The sequence below is a fragment of the Zonotrichia leucophrys genome, chromosome 22 (genome assembly GCF_028769735.1).
Source record: "Zonotrichia leucophrys gambelii isolate GWCS_2022_RI chromosome 22, RI_Zleu_2.0, whole genome shotgun sequence".
In the NCBI taxonomy this organism is placed as follows: Eukaryota; Metazoa; Chordata; class Aves; order Passeriformes; family Passerellidae; genus Zonotrichia; species Zonotrichia leucophrys.
The window spans coordinates 1615587-1630993 of record NC_088191.1 but is presented as its reverse complement, the minus strand read 5'-3'; the positions used below and the strand labels follow the sequence as shown (position 1 = coordinate 1630993).

The window sequence follows — 15407 nt, the reverse complement described above, 5'->3', positions numbered from 1 at the left end:
AGTTTGTCCCCAGTTCTACCAGTGCTGGAGCCTTCAGGGAGTGCTGGGAGTGATCCCTTCTCACCCCCTAAACACAGGAACAGCAGGATGGGGGTAAAACCAGCTGTGGCTGCCCAAAATTTTTTTTAAAAGAGGTTTTTTTGAAGTTGTTCTGTGTGACTGGAGCTCAGGCATGGATCTGGAATGAGGGAATTTGCTCCTTTCCAGCCCAGCACACAAAGCCATTCCTAACTCAGCAATAAATTAAAGATGAGGCTTTGCTGCCACAGCAGCTCAGCACCAGGGACAGCTCCCGCTCCCGGCCCCTGGAATATTCAACAAATTCCAGCTGCTAATTGTGGTCAATCCCTCAGACAACAGCACCGAGGGGGTGAAAACTCCAGACAGCTCCATAAAGGCTCTGCATGCTCTGATTTGCTGTAAAAATGGGAATTTGTCAGGTCTCACATGAACTGAACGTGACAGGAAACTTGGGATTCTCTGGATTAAGGACGACTCTCTGGGATGCAGGAAAAGCATCCATCCCAGAGAACCCAAATTTCACTTCACATCCCAAAGAATAATGGAACCTTTCGAGGAGCTGACAGGAAACATTTAAAACAAAAGCTTTTTTTCAGCTTATGTAACTTAAAGTCATTCCTTGGAGCTCACGACTCTGAGACGGCTTCAAGATCCAGAGCACCAAGGGGTGAAATAAATGAATTTTCAAATGGCAGTTTTGTGGCTAATGAGGATATTCAGGGTTAGAATTGTGGATTTTTGGTGGAGATGCAAATTCTTAAGTTCAAGGACGCAAACTGAGTGAAATAAATGCATTTTCAAAGGGCAGCTGTGTGGTTAATGAGGATCTTCAGGGTCAGTATTCTGGATTTTTGGTGGGGGTGCAAAATCTTAAATTCAAGGACATAAACAAGTGTTCCAAGACTGGTTGGAAATGTTGAGTAGTGTTGGAGTTACCTCCCGTATTAATGATACCTGTGGATTTATACCTGCACTGCTCCTGCGCTCCTCTCTGCTTTCAGATTCATTTTCTCTCCTCTGATCCCAATAAAGTCACATTAAAGAGCTCAAAGCCTTGGATTTGTCCTCTCCTGGATTTTTTGGGCAAGGGAAAGCTGGGCAGTTTGTGTCACACTAAACGTCACTGCCAGAGGAGGAACTCACACATCCCCTGGAAATTCAGATTATTATCAATCTGTATTTTATCAGCTTGGGATGAAACCCTGGAGTTCTTCAAAATGTACAACTGGGATGGAGTGGTGTAGAATGGAACCATGGTATTCCAGAGGGTTATTAAATATTATTGAATATTTAATAACCCTCTGGAATAGCATGAGGTATATATTAAATAAATGTTTGCAGGACTCCTGGATGAATATGGGATAACACAACAACAATTTGTACTCGCCGTGACGTTGGCAACAAAAATAAAATAAAATAAAAATAAAATAAAATAAAATAAAATAAAATAAAGATAAAATAAAATAAAATAAAATAAAATAAAATAAAATAAAATAAAATAAAATAAAATAAAATAAAATAAAATAAAATAAAATAAAATAAAATAAAATAAAATAAAAATAAATAAAATAAAATGAAATAAAATGAAATAAAATAAAATAAAATAAAATAAAATAAAATAAAATAATAAAATACCTGAACAAGGGCCAGTGTTGACCACCAAAGGAATAACTGCTTTGGGACTCTCAAAAATACCATCCCAACACACTCTGAGGGCAAGCACTGAGCTGCTCACTTATTATAGAGCATTAGTCACTCCAGCACACCTCCAACCTTGCTTTTTGTTCTTTTCATTTCTTCTGCACCAGCTTATTTTTAGAGGGCCGCGCTCAGATTCATGCGCAGCAACGCAAAGCCTAAAATACCAACCTTTAAATTAATTCTATTTCCCTCCCCAGCCCCCCCTCCTTTCTCCAGCAAAAACAACTAAAATTACAGTGCCTGGCAGATCCCGGGCTCTGCCTCTCCCCACCCTCTGCTTTTCATGGAGGAAAAATCTCTGCAGTCCACGTGCGGCAGCTGGGCCGAGCCAATTCCACCTGATGGCGTTGGAAAAACTCATTTCTACTGAGCTCCCAAGTTTGGGACAAATCCTCTGGATGAGTTGCTGGGAACGTGAGGAGGAGCTGAAGGGGTTCAGTCCTGGAGGTTGAGGTTGATTGGGATTTCTTCTGGTGGCCCCAGCTGGGAGTTCTGGGCCGTATTTTCAATTTCTGTCGGATTCTGGAGATCTCTGGGTGCTCTCTGCTGGTGCAGCTCTTTGGAAAAATCTCCTGAGTTCCCTGCAGTTGAAACCTGAGTTTCTGGGCAGATATGGAGGAACAATCCTGTTTTTCCTGAATTTCTGTGCTGGAAACCCCTCATGGAGGTACAATCCCATTTTTCCTGAATTTCTGTGCTGGAAACCCCTCATGGAGGCACAATCCCATTTTTCCTAAATTTCTGTGCTGGAAACCCCTCATGGAGGCACAATCCCATTTTTCCTGAATTTCTGTGCTGGAAGCCCCTCATGGAGGCACAATCCTGTTTTTCCTGAGTTTCTTTACTGGAAGCAATTCATGGAGGCACAATCCTGTTTTTCCTGAATTTATGTGCTGTAACTGAACTGTTTTTCCTGAATTCATGTCCTGGACACACTTCATGGAGGCAAAATCCTGTTTTTCCTGAATTCATGTGCTGGAAACACTTCATTCTCCCAACCAGACAGAAAACCCAGGACTTTGACCCCAAATTTCTGCAAGAAGCTGCTTAGGAGAGGCTCTGTTTGTCCTGGGAATATTTCTCTGCATCAACTCACTCTGCACTTCAATAGAAAACCATAAAAATGCTTTTGGGGCTGTGGCTGCAACACAAACCTGCCCTGGGACAGAGCCAGGGGCATCAGGATTTGGGGTGTGGAAGAGGATCCTTCTCCTCAGGGATCTGGGGTGTCTGAGCCCCTGATTCTATTCCTTCAGAAATTCTTCTCCTTGGGAATCTGGAGCAGGATTTCAGAAGGTTTGAGCCCCTGACCTCATGTGGGTGATTCTATTCCTTCAGAAATCCTTCTCCTTGGGAATCCTGGGGTATTTGAGCCCCTGGTCTTGCCTGGGTGATGATATTTCTTCAGAAATCCTTTTCCTCAGGGATTTGGGTGCCTGGGCCCTGATTCTGTTCCTTCAGAAATCCTTCTCCTTGGGAATCTGGAGCAGAATTTCAGAAGGTTTGAACCCCTGACCTCATGTGGGTGATTCCAAACCTTCAGAAATCCCTCTCCTTGGGGATCTGGAGCAGGATTTCTGAAGGTTTGAGCCCCTGACCTCATGTGGGTGATTCCAAACCTTCAGAAATCCTTCTCCTTGGGGATCTGGGGTGTCTGAGCCCCTGACCTCATGTGGGTGATTCCAAACCTTCAGAAATCCTTCTCCTTGGGGATCTGGAGCAGGATTTCTGAAGGTTTGAGCCCCTGACCTCATGTGGGTGATTCCAAACCTTCAGAAATCCTTCTCCTTGGGGATCTGAGGTGTCTGAGCCCCTGGTCTTGCCTGGGTGATGATATTTCTTCAGAAATCCTTTTCCTCAGGGATTTGGGGTGCCTGGGCCCCTGATCCTATTCCTTCAGAAATCCTCCTCCTTAGGGATCTGGGGTGTTTGATCTCCTGACCTTGTGTGGGTGATTTTATTCCTTCAGAAATCCTCCTCCTTAGGGATCTGGGGTGTTTGATCTCCTGACCTTGTGTGGGTGATTTTATTCCTTCAGAAATCCTTCTCCTCAGTAATCCAGGGTGCCTGAGCCCCTGATGCCGCGTGGGTGATTCTATCCCTTCAGAAACCCTTCAGAGGTGGGGATAATCACGGTGATTTTGGCCATGAAGTGCTGTGACAGCGACAGTGACAGTGACAGGGCCGTCCTTGTGATGGGGAGATGAGAATTCCCTCCCTTCTCATCAGGGCAGGCTCAGACAGGCAGCTGAACTTTGGGAACAGACATTCCATCACCCCGGGGCCCAGCTGGTGGCAGCTGCAGGTGCTTGGATGTGCCAGGGACAGGAATGGGACAGCTCCGAGCACACGACGAGACGGGATCATGGTGCAGAGCAAAAGGAGCCCCCAATTAAAGAGAATTCTCCAATTAAATCCCACCCTGCTCATGCTCCCCAGGAATATCAGATGCCATTGGGCTCCACCATGTGTTCCTTTTTTTTATAATTATTTTTTTTTTTTTCCTTTCCCTTGGTTTTTTTCCCCTCTCCCCAAGGCTGCTGCCTGGTAACCGCAGTATTTTTGGGACTGATTCTTTTGCTAATTGCTCACCAGAAATAGCACCTAAGTTTGGCAGAGCTTTCAGGAGAAGAATGAAGGCTTTTCGTGCTGGGGGGGGAGAAAACTCTGATATGCATAAAACTTGCACAAAAAACCTGGTTTATTCGTCTTGCTGAAAATTCCCTGCTCAGACAGGGTGAATGTGATGCTGACAAGTGGGAAAGGGCCCAGAAAATCCAGGATGGTTTAGGGAGGTTAAAGTTCCAAAAATCCTCATTTCAGCCTTAAAAAGGAGTTGGGGCTGGAGGCAGCGGCTGTGCAGGACCCAGGGATGTTTGTGCTCCTGCTGGGAATGGTTGGGATGGTGAGGGACAGAAAGAGGGAGCAAAAAGGGATGGGAGGTTTGGGATGTCCCCAGTGTTTGACAGGGGCTGTGCAGGGGTGAAAGGGCCTGAGGAGAGCCTGGCCTGGGCCCTGGGGCTCGTTCCAGGGCATGGAAATGTGGGATTTCTGGGATTTCTGTGCTTGCTGGACCTGCTGCAGCTCCTGCTGGAACTGGGGATGTTCCTCACTCCACGTCCTGGCTGAGAGCCTGTCCTGCTTTGGGAGGGGACAGCGGGAGCTGCAGAGCTCCTGTCCCTTTTTTGGGGAAGGAATTCCTGGCTGGGAGGCTGTGAGGAGCTGGGATGGAATTCCCAGAGCAGCTGGGATCCCTGGAAGTGTCCAAGGCCAGGTTGGAGCAGCCTGGGACAGTGGGAAGTGTGGGACTGGATGGGCTTTGAGATCCCTCCAACCCAAACCATTCCAGGATTCCATGGGCAGGTTTGGATGGGATTTTGGGAAGAAATATTGGGAGAGAGGTTGGGATGGAATTCCCAGATTTGCTGTGGCTGCCCCTGGATCCCTGGAAGTGCCCAAGGCCAGGTTGGATCCACCAGGGACAGTGGGAGGTGTCCCTGCCATGGCTGGGGTGGCACTGGATGAGATTTTAGGTCCCTCCCCACCCAAACCACTGCAGGATCCCATAAATATGTAAATTATCAACCTGCACCTGTTTCTTTCCATGTTTGCGTGAAAAACAAAGCAATCATTATTCAGGGACCAAATCCCAGAGGTTTTCCTGGGTAGCAGCTTCTCCTCACTGACTCCTGTCGTTAGATGAGCTGCAGCATTAAAATGAAATTAAAATTTTGATGTTTTCATGACTCCCTGCTGGCCACCAGTCCTTCCAGGCCGTGGGAAGAGCTGGAACCCCTGGGATGCTGGAGGTGGACACGGCAGCACCTGTTGTTGGGAAGCTCCTGGAATTAGATGGGATTAAAACCTCCAGGCTTCTGTGTGAGCCCATCACTCAGCAGGGGATGCTGTAATTATTTTGTACTGCAGGCTGATATAAAATGTCGCCTTTTTTTTTATTTTATTTTTTTCTGACTCACATATTTTTTTTATGGCAACTGCAGAAAAAAAAAAAAATGAAAGCAGATAATGCCCAGAGAGGGGAAGCTGGAAATGAACCAGCTCAACTCTGGAGCAGCTGAAAATGAGCATTTAAAGTAAAAATCAGGAGGAAAAGGAACAACTGGAGTTCTTTTTGTGTCATGTTGTGACTGAGAACAAATGAAAAGACCACAGAACTTGTCCAAGGGTCCCCTAATTAACGTGGCATCAAGTGGCACAATTCAGTCCTGAAGCCTTTTCTCATGTTAATTTTTTTTTCTCCTTAAAGTATTTTTTTTCATGTCTGGATGGTTTTTTCCAAGGAGCCTGGGATTATCCTGAGTGCCTCTCTTAGTGTGGCAGGTTCCTGTTGGCAGCAGTTTGGATGGTGCTAATCCACCTCAGCAGCTGCTTTATTGTTTCAGGCTGTTCTGAGGGTTAAATTTATTCATTCATCTGCTTTTGCTGTTATTTGTTGGGCAATTAAAACCTCCAGAGAACAAGAACTCCTGGAATTATATCCTGGACACAACTGGAGAGTCCCTGCTTGGGAGGATTTGAAATTGCAGCCAAACGGGAAACTCAAACTATGAGAAAAGAAGTTTTTTTCATAGATTTACGTTTCTCATTGCTCAGAGGGGCACCTTAAATTGTCCCAGCCACGTGTTAATGAACCACAGCAGAGGACTGAAATGAGACTTTTTCCAAGTCTCTCATTCTCTATTTGGGTAAAATTGCAGCCCTCCTGCAGTGCCAGCTGTGGTTCTGCTGGAGCAGGGATCCTGGACAAGGGTGGAATTTTCCTCTGGAGCTCCAGGGATGCTGGAGATGGGCCTGGAATTCCTCTGGGAATGCAGGGGAGAAGAAAGGGAATGCAGAGGGCAAAGTCAGCTGCAATGTCCCAAACCTCAGATTGTATCCAGGCAGGAATGTTTGAAGCCTCAGATTGTATCCAGGCAGGAATGTTTGAAACCTCAGATTGTATCCAAATAGGAATGTTTGAAACCTCAGATTGAATCCAGGCAGGAATGTTTGAAACCTCAGATTGTATCCAGGCAGGAATGTTTGAAACCTCAGATTGTATCCAGGCAGGAATGTTTGAAACCTCAGATTGTATCTTGTAGGTAGGTGTTGAAACCTCAGATTGTATCCGGGTAGGAATGTTTGAAACCTCAGATTGTATCCAGGCAGGAATGTTTGAAACCTCAGATTGTATCCGGGTAGGAATGTTTGGCTCCTCCCCCTGGGCGGAGCATCTCCCCATGGGATGATGGGATTTGATCAGCCATGCAGGGACACTCACAGGCCATGAACAGAAGATAATTAATAATTAATGGCTCATTAACAGCAGAGATCTCCTGGAGGGAGAATTGGGTGTGGAAGAGATAAATAAAAACTGCCTAAAGAACAGAAGATAACTGCCCCACCTGTAACAGATGGCAATAAAATACAGATTTATTTTACAATCCAGGACACCTCACCACCCAACGACCTCCACAGGCCCTAAGCCTGAAAAACAAACATTCCTTGGGATTGTTGCCAAATAATTTGCCACAAGAGGAGCCCCTGTCCCTGAGGTGGCTCACGCAGAGCCCTGAGGGATTTCGCAGGGGGTTTTCAAAACACGCCCAAAATCCCAGTAATTATCCCGATTATTATGCTGATAATTATCCCGAAATCCTCTCCCCTGTGTCAGGTCACTGAGGGAAAGCTCGAATTTCCTCTGCAGAGCTGTCAGGTGCTGGAATCTTTGTGGCACTCTCGGCCATCTGGGCTGCTGTAAATCTCCCAGCAGCACAATTCCCCATCGGGAAATTCTGATTATTGCTCAGCCCTCCCTGATGAGGCACCAGCACAGGCACAGCCCTCTGGGGAAGGTGAAGAGCAGGATCCTTGGGAAGATAAACACAACAAAACCCTTTCCCCCAGTGATAATTTAATCTTTCTTAATTGCTGGTTGATTGGATGGACCCCCTAAAAAAAGTGGCACCTTCACAGCCCTTCCCACCCCTCGCTTTAATTTGCACTCTCCCAAATTTCAAACACATTCTCAAGGTGACTCCGTGGAATTTATTATTTTTTTTTTCCTCCTTTTCCCTCTTCACACATGAGAAGCAGAGGAGTGATGGGAGGCCTGAAATGCAGCAAGTGCTAAACAGATTGGGATTTCTTTTTTGAAGCCATAATAGGGAAATGTTATTAGTGGGAAAATGAAATGCTTGACGTTGGCACTTTCTGGCAGCGCGGAGAAGATTTTGGTGGGGGAAGATTCTTTGCAAGGTATTAATGTCACCTAATCAGCTTCTGCAGGGAGACAGGGATGGCATAAATCCTCCCAGGACCTTCCAGCTGGGGAGTTCAAAGTGCTTTTCACACTGAAAAGTTTCGGGAAGTCTTTTGAAAAGCAAAGATTTCTGAGGGCAATCCTGAGTTTTCATGGAGCAGCTGAGGGAAAAGTTGTTCCTGCTCAAGGCAGGATTTAGGGTAACGTTGAATTTTAGGGTTGTTCTGAGATCCTGAGCGAGCCCAGTGGGGTTTGGGCGATGAAATTCAGTGAGGTGTGATGGGATTTTAATGGAAATTAATCAGGGGGGCCTGACCTGGGGGTTATCCTGAAAAATGGAGGGGAAAGGGATGCTCCAGACCCAGCGATGCTGGAATGAGTCTGCCTGGGGATGGTGGCACTGGGTCACACTGGGAGAGGCTCCGTCCTTCTCTGCAGCCGTGGCACAGAGCAGAGAAACGGCACAGGAGGCTCAGGATGGTCCTGAAGGAAGGATTTGGGCAGGAAAGTCAGGATTTGGGCAGGATTCAGGTGTGAGAGCTGAGCTGGAATAGTTGCCTTGACCAACAAAAAGATAATTAAGGAAAAACTTTCATAAAAAGTGGCAAAGATGCTCCTTTCAGACTAATAGTTGATAATAATTAATACAATTTTAATGCTAAAAATAGGAATTTGGGGAGCAAAATTAAACAAATTAAGGAAAACTAGCAAAAACAACTTGGGGAGCTGTGTCTTGAGTGAGGATGGTGAATAAAATAAATAAACAGCCCTTAAACAGGGTTTTAGTGCAAGTTTTGGGGCTTTTGCAGCACAAACCACAACAGGAAACCCCAATTTCCTGAGGCCACCCTGTGGATCACATACCTGGGACAGAGAAGGGTTGGAAAAAGAGGGAGGATTTTGCATTTGTAGGACTTTGATATCCTCAGGCAACTCCTTTTTGCTCCTGCCTGGAGTTGTTGGAGCCAGGGAGCCTGGGGAGTCGTTTCCATGATTTTCTGAGCGATGTTTCCACGGGAGACAGACCCTGCACAGGTGAGGGAGCGGGGAAATCGCAGCCAGATGGGACTGGGAGGGAATGCAAATATCTCCATAACATCGAGAACCGGAGTGTTTGAGCACCTGGGAGATGATGGAAAAATAATAACCCATTTTCCAGGGAAAACAACTTTGATTTGCTCGGAGGCTGTGTCTGACTGGAGCAGGAATTGGAAAACCCAGCCTTGGAAAACTCAGTTCTATCTCCAGCCCATCAGTGCTGCTCAGCTCATTGCAATTCCCATTTTCCTGCTCAGAAATGGTGCTACAGCCCCCAGGTTCCTTCGTGTGGCACCTGAAGTGTAAAATTGTCATAATTTCTGCTTATTTTTGGAGTTCTGGGTCACTGCCTGCCCCCCTCTCCCTGAAAACCCTCAAGGAAAGACGTTAAAATTCTGACTCCAACAAAATTCCTGCTGTAAATATCACCAGGTCTGAAGGATTCGCCTCTCCTTCCTAAGAGAGCTGGATAAATATAAATTTTGACATAGAAAAAGGAAAGGAAACGTTTTCTTCCCTGTCTCAGGAGGTTTGATGAGTGCATTATGCTGCAGAGAGAGGATTTCCCATGGAATGCATTCCTGGGAAGCTCTGGATCACCAGGTGCTTCTGGTGGATGAAAGATTCCCCCCTTTTTCCTTTCCTTTCCTTTCCTTTCCTTTCCTTTCCTTTCCTTTCCTTTCCTTTCCTTTCCTTTCCTTTCCTTTCCTTTTCCTTTCCTTTCCTTTTCTTTCCTTTCCCTTCCTTTCCTTTCCTTTCCTTTCCTTTCCTTTCCTTTCCTTTCCTTCTTTCCTTTCCTTTCCTTTCCTTTCCTTCCTTTCCTTTCCTTTCCTTTTTTCCTTTCCTTCTTTCCTTTCCTTTCCTTTCCTTTCCTTTCCTTTCCTTTCCTTTCCTTTCCTTTCCTTTCCTTTCCTTTCCTTTCCTTTCCTTTCCTTTCCTTTCCTTTCCTTTCCTTTCCTTTCCTTTCCTTTCCTTTCCTTTCCTTTCCTTTCCTTTCCTTTCCTTTCCTTTCCTTCCTTCCTTTCCTTCCTTTCCTTCCTTTTCGTTCTTTGCTGTGGGTTGATCATTGGGTAGATATCTAGTTCTTCATTTCAGGAATAATGAGAAAATCTGGGAAAACACCAGCTCCTTTTTCTGGATGCAGAATTCCATCCATGCTCTGGTGTAGGAACTGAAAGCTTTAGGGGAGAATAATCCAAAATAGGGGGAGAATAATCCAAAATAGATGGAATTTTCCAGGGAGCAGGCAGAGGGATTGAAAGAGATGAGCATTAAGGAGCCAAACAGCAGCGAGGGAAGATAATTTTGAGCCATTATGCACCGGATTTTCCAAAGAGAAAAGTATCTCCAGGATAACAACCACTGAAAGCAAGGGGGGCTTGCGTGTTTTAAATCTTCTAATTCCACCCTGGATTTTCAAAGGAGTTTAGCATGTGGAATGCTGATGAGAGCCTAGCAGAAAATGAAACGAGGTGGGGGGAAAAAAGGAAATGATTTTTCCTCTCTCTGCTGAAAAGTTTTGATGAGAATGAAAAGCATTTTGGGTTTGGATTTCGGTTTGTTTAAATTTAGGGAAACATGGGGAGGAGCTAAGAACTGTCATAATGTTTATTAAAAATAATAAGTTCTAGGATTCTAGGAAGAGGAATAATTCTGAATAAGAAGGTTTGGAAGAGCAAAGGCATCAAGGGATTTGTGCTTGCTGACAGGGCAGGGCCCAGAGCCTTGACTGGGGCCACCATGAGAATTGTAGATTTGAATTAACCCAAATCACTTGATTTTAAAATTTTAAAAGTTTAATAGCAATAAAATCATTACAAAAATAGCAATATAATTAGAGTATTAATAATTTGGATTAGGACAATACGAGACAATAAAAACAAAGAGTTGTTGACAGTCCAGGTACCTCTTTCTGGGCAAAATAAGTCCGAAAAAGGACCCACACTAACAGAGGATTAACCCTTAAAAACAACAGCCTGTTGCATATTCATACACCTCATCCATGATGCATAAATTCCATTCAAACACAGGATTCTGTCTGGGCAGTGCCAGCTTCTTCCTCTGAATCCTGAGGTGTCTTCAGGGCTGAGCAAGGCAAGAAGAAGTTCATTTCTCCTAATAATGGAGCAATAAATTCTTTTTCTCTGAAAGATTCAGGTGTCCTGTGGCTGCTATCTCCCTCTGAGTCCTTTCTTTACAAAAAAAATCTCACATAGCATCATTTCTATTTTAACATTTTGTTATAGCCTAAAACTGTATTTAACACACTACTAAAGAGAATTAATACAGCATCACTTTCTAACATAACACATATAATATTAATTTTAATATTTGCGAATAGCCAATCATAAAACAGGCATTTTTCACACCCCAGACCGCCCCACTCTGCAGGGCCAAGGAGCTGCTGGGAGCCATCCCAGGGATTTCATGGCAGTGCGTTCCACAGGGAAGGATCCCTCGCTGCGAGGAGCCTCCGAGGCCCAGCACTGTCAATATTTCAGCAAACAAGATTAACATTCCACAGGGCACATCCCCACAAGTACAGGCTGCACCTGAATAACAAAAAAAATGACAAAAAAAAAATGGCAAAACCATTCCCAGCTGTACAAGTTCGCAAAGCGAGCATTGTGTCCCAATTATTCCAAAGAAAGAGGAAAGCTGCAAAGAAAAAAAAATTATCAGAGCTTTGCCCTCCTGGTTATTAACATTCCTTGCTGAAATGTGAGCAGGATCATGTTAAAACTATTACATTAATATTCCCCAGAGAGCTCGGGCTGTAATTTTAGCTTCTCTTTCTCACTCTCCCTCGTTGTGCCCTGTGAGTCAACACCGGGAGGATGGCTGGCAATCAGCTCCTACAATTATCCTGGATTGGAATTGTTAACCGTGCCTTCCACTAATAGAACTGCAAATGAAAAGGATCCTTTTCGCTGGAATTTACTGGCTGATGGCGCCTGCAGAGGGCAAAGAGGACAAGTGGGATTTCCTCTGCTCCTCTGAGGGCGGGAATGGAGGGGAGCAAAGAGCAAAGGGCCCCAAACCACAGCCAGGGGGACCAGGGGGCTCTGGGAGATCCAAAAGGGACACAGAGGTTCTCCAGGCTGGGAAATGATTAAAATTTTGGAATTATTTGTGTTGGAAGGGACCTTAAATCCCACCCAGTGCCACTCCTGCCATGAGGGGACACCTCCCACTGTTCCGGGTGGATCCAACCAGGCCTTGGGCACTGCCAGGGATCCAGATCCAAATGGGAAACACAGGTTCTCCAGTCTGGGGAATTCTTGGAATTCTGAAATGATTTGTGTTGGAAGGGACCTTAAAAGTCGCCCAGTGCCACCCCTGCCATGGGCAGGGACACCTCCCACTGTCCCAGGGTGCTCCAACCAGGCCTTGGGCACTGCCAGGGATCCAGGGGCAGCCACAGCTGCTCTGGGAATTCCATCCCAGCCCCTCTCCCAATATTCCTTCCCAAAATCCCATCTAAACCTGCCCATGGAATCCTGGAATGGTTTGGGTTGGAGGGACCTCAAAGCCCATCCAGTCCCACCATGGGTCCCACACTTTCTACAGATCCAGAGTGCTCCAACCAGGCCTTGGGCACCCCCAGGGATCCACAGCTGCTCTGGGAATTCCATCCCAGCCCCTCCTCACCCTCAAACCGGGAATTCCATCCCAATATCCCACCCATCCCTGCCCTCTGGCAGTGGGAAGCAAATGAGACAGAAAATGGGTTCCCATTCCCTTGGGCTCCACTCCACCAGGCTGCAGTGGACAGAGATCCATTAAAAGTTTTAAAAACACCTGCTGGGATAGAAAAACCTGTTTGAAGTGGGTGCCAGCTTTCCCTCACTTGTGTCAAGTTAATTAATTTAATTAATTAAGCCGTTCAGGTTTGATTGGGGCACCCAGAAAACAAAGGTGCCTCCCCTTCCCTCAGCACAGCAAATCTTCTCTGCATCAATAATGGAATTCATGCTGACTCCTCCTTTTTGCCTCTCTGGGATTTCATGCCTGGCTGCTGCTCCTTTGGCTACTTTAAACTTTTTTCAAATTTGGGTTTTAAAACTCTCTTTGCTACTATTTGCTTCCTCAGGAGTTATGTACACAGGATAAGCTGCTCACTCCTTTGCAGTGGCATAAATAGACTGAGGATTTAAAATCTCGTTCTCAAGGAGGTTTTTTTCCGAGCCTACCACTCATTTTTTTTGGCTGTTTTGCTGAATTCACCCCAATTTCCAAACCCCTGTGTGGATTGCAGCACAAAGCTGGACATCTCAGCCGTGTAATTCTGGGTCTCCAAACAGGTGTAAAGGTCGAGGAGCAGCTCAGGATTTATATTTCACACCCTGCTTTCTCCTCAGATAAACCCATTCCCTGTTCCTGCCTGTGCCACTGCAATTCCTCCCTGCTTTTTTTTCAGGAAGCTGCCGTGCGAAATCCCTGACAAAATAACCCAATATTGGCTTTTCTCGTCCAGTGCTTTGACCATTCCAAAGGAAAATCCCTCTGTGGGACCTCGCAGGGTCTCAGGGATTTGTTTTATTTATGGGAGCAATTTGTCTCTAACGAGAGCTCTGCCTTCCAGTCAGGAAGGAGCCAAATGAGCCCAAGGACCTGGATTTCAGCAGTGAGTCAAGAATTGATTTCAAATATTCTTTCAACATCCAAGAATGTTTATTTTTTTACAGGAGGATGAGTCAATACCGTCAGCTGATGTGCAGGGAAGGGGAAAAGAAAGGGAAAAAAAAAAGGAGAGGAGGCCCAAATGGCTGAATGGATAATGGACTTTCTGCCCGAGTGATAATGACTTTAAACCTGCCCTGAGCCCAGTGGCCAGAATTCATTCCCAGCAGCAGCTGGGGATGGTTTGTAGGGAAGTTTTTAGGGCTGGTTTTTAGGGAAGTTGAACAATATCCATCCCAAACTCCAGCTCTGTCAGTACCACACGAGCCCAGTTTTGGGCTCTAACCTCACCTTTTCCACACCTTCAGACCCAACAAAATTGTCCAAACCTGCCCTTCTCTCTTCCTTTCTGCTTTTTGGTGAAATTCACCACACAAGCCCAGTTTTGGGCTCCAACCTCACTTTTTCCACACCCTCCAAACCCGCCCTTCCCTCCTCTCTTCTGCTCCTTGGCGCAATTCATCCGCCCCGCCGAAATCTGACGGATTAATTTGGTTTGGAGCGGAGAATTGTGGCTCTGGTCGCCGAGCGAGCTCCTCAGCATGCACCAAACATCCCCCAGGGTTTAGTTTGAAGTTCATGCTTAAATACCTGGCAGATGGAGGCAGCCAGGTCAAGCAGATGCCGGACTCGGGGCCCCTTGTGGGACGCGTGGTGCTCATCCAGGCTGAAAGGAAACGTTTTGCAGGGCAAGTGGTGAAAGCCCCAGGGTGCTGTCAGGGTTCAGGAGGTTCATCTGGGTTGTTTGCTGTGCTAGAAAAAGGGCATTGCTTGCACAGCTCGTTGCTCTGATACACGGATTTCCAGGCGGAGGGATGGAAATGGGGGTTGGATGGGGCTGGGGAGATGGGCAGAGGTGATTTCTGTCCTTAGAGCCGGGGATTCGAGGGGAAAATCAGGAAAGGCTCTGCCTGGTGTTGTCAAAATTCAATATTTACCAATCCTCTCCATCAGGATTTATAGTCAAACACAGGACAGCTCCTGCCTGGTCCCTGGTGGATTTTTGTGATGGTGTTCACAGGGGTCTGAGGATGAGGGAAGAGATGAGGATCTGACTCCATGTTTCAGAAGGCTGATTTATTATTTTATGATATATATTACATTAAAACTATACTAAAAGAAGAGAAGAAAGGATTTCATCAGAAGGCTGGCTGAGAATAGAATAGCAAAGAATGATAACAAAGGTTTGTGGCTTGGGCTCTCTGTCTGAGCCAGCTGACTGTGATTGGCCATTAATTAGAAACAACCCACATGGGTCAATCCCAGATGCACCTGTTAAATTCCACAGCAGCAGATAACCATTGTTCACATTTTGTTCCTGAGGCCTCCCAGCTTCTCAGGAGGAAAAATCCTAAGGAAAAGATTTTTCATAAAATCCTTTCCTTTTCAGAAAATCCAGATTCTGCCCCCTCCAGTGAAACAGTGAAATCAGGGACATTCAGCAGCATTTCAGTGTCACAGCACTTTGAGCTTTGTAGGGTGGGATGCTTTTCAAACACACCTTTCTTATGGAATAAAAATGTCAATTTTGTCCAGCCCAGGGCTGAAACCAAGAGAGACAAAAACATTCCCAGGTGATCCCAAAATTTTGGAGCCTGGTTTTCAGCCCAACCTCCTTTTCCCCTGACATCCAGGTGGAACAAGGGCGTGGAGCTCTCAGTGATGAGATGGCAATTTAAGACACTGAATTAATTTCAGACAC

General features: G+C 45.8%; 1 protein-coding gene across 2 annotated transcripts in view; it reads left to right on the top strand.

Annotated features, from left to right (window-relative positions):
* LRRTM4 (leucine rich repeat transmembrane neuronal 4) overlaps nt 1–15407 on the top strand; it is a 143043-nt gene that overhangs the window by 34347 nt on the left and 93289 nt on the right. The window lies entirely within an intron of this gene.